This window comes from Heptranchias perlo, unplaced genomic scaffold, assembly GCF_035084215.1.
Source record: "Heptranchias perlo isolate sHepPer1 unplaced genomic scaffold, sHepPer1.hap1 HAP1_SCAFFOLD_636, whole genome shotgun sequence".
NCBI classification, from domain to species: Eukaryota; Metazoa; Chordata; class Chondrichthyes; order Hexanchiformes; family Hexanchidae; genus Heptranchias; species Heptranchias perlo.
The window spans coordinates 117,177-120,991 of record NW_027139662.1 but is presented as its reverse complement, the minus strand read 5'-3'; the positions used below and the strand labels follow the sequence as shown (position 1 = coordinate 120,991).

Here is a 3,815-nt window from a genome sequence, read left to right as displayed (position 1 = left end):
TCCGAACTGAATGGTTTGCCGTGTGTGTGAGTTGCTTTGTTGTCTAAGATGCTGACTTCCATTTCTGAATTATGTAGGTGCGAATCGCACTGCTGCCAAAATTTGTAGAGCTTTTCATTTTGGCCGCCTCACCAAAAACCCTTCATTGGTAAGAAGTGCTTTTCCGCATTGCTGGTTTACACGTGTTTGAACAATTCAGCAAAGTCTGGATTACCACCCAACTGTATCTTACACGGAGGTGTTCGGAGTGTAAGGGGTGATCGAGGTGAAGTTTCAACCAATGTGCACAATGGCGCCCTGGTGAACCGAGTACCTCTTATAGTCAGCATAATATAAAAGATAAGGACCATAATTATGAATTTCTTCTTTGCATCACACTAAGATTTATTATCAGAGAATGTACATGAGCAGGTCGATTTACGTCACGCTCCGGTCGCTTTGCATCGCCTCCGACAAATAGAATAGATTCAAAAGAAAGGTCACAGCACGAAAAGAGGCCATTCGGCACATCGAGTCCGTGCCGGCTCTCTGCAAGTGCAATCCAGATAGACCCACTCCCCCACCCTTTCCCTGTAGCCCTGTATTTTCTTTCGTTTCAAATACTTATCCAGTTCCTTATTGAAGACAATTATTGAATCTGCCTCCACCACTCCCTCGGGCGGTGCATTCCAGATCCTAAACACTCGCTGTGTAGAAAAGTTTTTCCTCATGCCACGTTTGTTTCTTTTGCCAAACACCTTAAATCGATGTTATCTGGTCCTTGAACCTTCCACCAATAGGAACAGTTTATCTCTTTCTACTCTGTCTGGATCCTTCATCATTTTGAATACCTCTATTAAATCTCCTCGTAACCGTCTCTGTTCCAAGCAGAACAACCCCAGCTTCTCCAATCTATCCATGAAACTTATGCCCCTCATCCCTGGAATCTTTACAGTAAATCTCTTCTGTGGGGATTCGGTATTAACATCGCCGAATCCCCCACCATTAACATACTATTGGTTACCATTAACCAGAAACTTAACTGGACCAGCCACATGAACACTATGGTTACAAAAGCAGTTCAGAGGCTGGATATTATGCGGCGAGTGAATCACCTTCTAATTTCCAAAAGCCGTTCAACCATCTATAAGGCGCAAGTTGAGTGAGTTGGAATAATCATGTGATGGCCATCGACCTGAAACGTTAACTCTGTTTCTATGTTTAAAGATTCTGCCTGACCTGCTGAGGATATACACATTTACAGTTTTGATTTCAGGTTGGCAACATAGCCAGTATTTTAATTTTGAATAAAGGGGCTTTCGCATATTTTTGCGTGCGACGAGGTGACCGAGAGGTTAAGGCGATGGACTGTTAATCCATTGTGCTATGCACGCGTGGGTTTGAGTCCCATCCTCGTCGTTATTGTGTTTAAGTTTTGTTTCTCTCCTTCAATCCACACAGAAGGTCTGGTCAAAGTCCCATCCTTCTCGAAACGGCAGACAGAGGGTTTTGCATTATTTGCTGAAATCAGCAACAGTTCCTTCCAGGAAGGTGTTGAGATTGTATGGTCGCGAAGTATCAGATTGTACAGTGGTGTCATTGTAAAAAGAGTAAATCTTATGTTCAACCTAAGAGAAACGTATGTACCATCATGATGATTTATGTCCGGATCATTCAGTGTCTGTGTCTGTTAAAAAGGGATGTGCTGTCAGTCCCGGATCATTCCGTGTCTGTGTCTGTTAAAAAGGGACGTCCTGAAAGTTCCGGATTATTCCGTGTCTGTGTCTGTTGAAAAGGGATGTGCAAAAAGCCCCGGATCATTCTGTGTGCGTTTTACCCGATTTTCTTGATACCTTTTTCCTTCTGAACTGAAATGACGATCCTCTCTCGAGAAGAAGGTTCACCGCCTGCTTCGGGCAACTGGTTGGATAAGTAACAAAAACTGATGAGGCCAAGTTCATTCTGCTGGGCTTCCATTCCAATCTCCGCACTCTATCCCCCATTCAGACCCACCCCCGCCTGGACATTATAAGCTGCGATATTCATAAGGGAATGGAGAAGCCGAATATCACGGTTATAATTTTCTTGGTTGCTCAACGCTGAATAGCATCAATTACAATGATTCAGAAGGTAATCATCGAATCATAGAATCTTACAGCACAGAAGGAGGCCATTCGGCCGTCGTGCCAGTGTCGGCTTTTTCGAAGATCTGTCCAAATTAGACCCACACCCCAGATTTTTCCCAATAATGCTGCAAATTAGTCCTCTTCAATTATGTCCAATTGCCTTTTGAATGATCCCATGGAATCTGCTTCCACCATCCTTTCAGGAAGTGCGTTCCAGATCTTATCAACCTTCTGTGTGAAAAAAATTCTCCTCAATTCCCCTCTAGTTCTTTTCCCAATTATTTTAAATCTGTGATCTCTGGTTACCGACCCACTTGCCAGACGGAAACAGTTTCTCCCTACTTGCTCTTTCAAAACCCCTCACTATTTTGAATATCTCTATTAGGTCTCCCGTTAACCATCTCTGCTGTAAGGAGAACAATCCCAGCTTCTCCAATCTCTCCATATTACCGAAGTCCCTCATCCCTGGTATCATCCAGGTCAACCTGCTCTGAATCCTCTTCAATGCCTTTTTATCCTAAAGTGTAGTGCCCAGACCTGTCCAATATACTTCAGCTGAGGCCTAACCACTGATTTGTAAGGATTAGTATGATTTCCTTTTTGATATTCAATGCCCCTATTTACAAAGCCAAGTATCCCATACGCTTTCTTAACCGCCTTATCAACTTGCCCTGTTTTATGAATATGAACTCCCAGGTCCCTCTGCTCTTGGAACCCCCATAAATTGTTCCATTTAGATTATACTGCCTCTCCATGTTCTTCATGCAAAAGTGCATCACTTCACACTGATAGGCGTTAAATCTGTCACGTGACTGACCGTTTCACCAGTCTGTCTGTGTCCTCCTGAAGTCTGCTATTATCTTCGTCACTATTTACTCCGTTGCCAAGTTTTGTATCATCCGCAAACTTTGAAATTGTACTCCCTATTCCCACATCCAAGTCATTTATATATAACATGAAAAGCAATAGTCCTAATACCGACCCCTGGGGGATTCCACTGCATATTTCTCCCCAGTCAGAAAAACATCCGTTCACTACTAACCTCTGCCTCCCATCCCTCAGCCAATTACTTGCCCACGTTACCACCGACCCTTTAATCCCACGTGCTTCTAGTTTTCGAATATGTCTGTTATGTATTAATTTCTAAAATGTGTCCTGAAATTAACTGTAACCCAGTAATTTTATTGTTAAACAATGAGAATACAGATATTAAGACCGAGTGATCTATCGGGTTCATTCCCATTACCCGAAGGTGACGGGACCCGAGGAGGGGAAATCCCATCTGGGTTTATATTTTCCGCAAACGGAGACGGAAAATAGCAAAACTCATTCCGTCGAAATCCAACAATTGGACGAAGATCCGACAGCCTTTTCCCATCCGGGGTTTCCAGACCTGGCCGTTGAAGGATTCTTGATAAGTCCATTAGGGAGCAACACCGAAAGTGAAGAAACGCAGAGACAGAGAGATACATGAAAAGAAAAATAGTAGAAATCTCCAATTGTGTGATTGAACAGAATTTAAGCTGCAGCTTAAAGGAAATTCTTCGCATTTCGTGAAATCTTCGAGGTGTATGTGAGGCTGGATTATAACTTAATTTCTGAGAGAAGTAAACACTGCCTGGTAACTACAGCTCTTATTTATTTGACCATTTTACAGTGGCGGTGTGAAGTGATTTCGAATCTCAGTGAATTTCAAGACCATGCTTGATC

At 42.9% G+C, this 3,815-nt stretch overlaps 1 non-coding gene across 1 annotated transcript; it reads left to right on the top strand.

Annotated features, from left to right (window-relative positions):
• Positions 1 to 1,316: 1,316 nt before the first annotated feature.
• Positions 1,317 to 1,398, top strand: trnan-guu (transfer RNA asparagine (anticodon GUU)). Its single transcript has one exon. It is a non-coding gene; the product is annotated as a tRNA-Asn (tRNA).
• Positions 1,399 to 3,815: the final 2,417 nt, after the last annotated feature.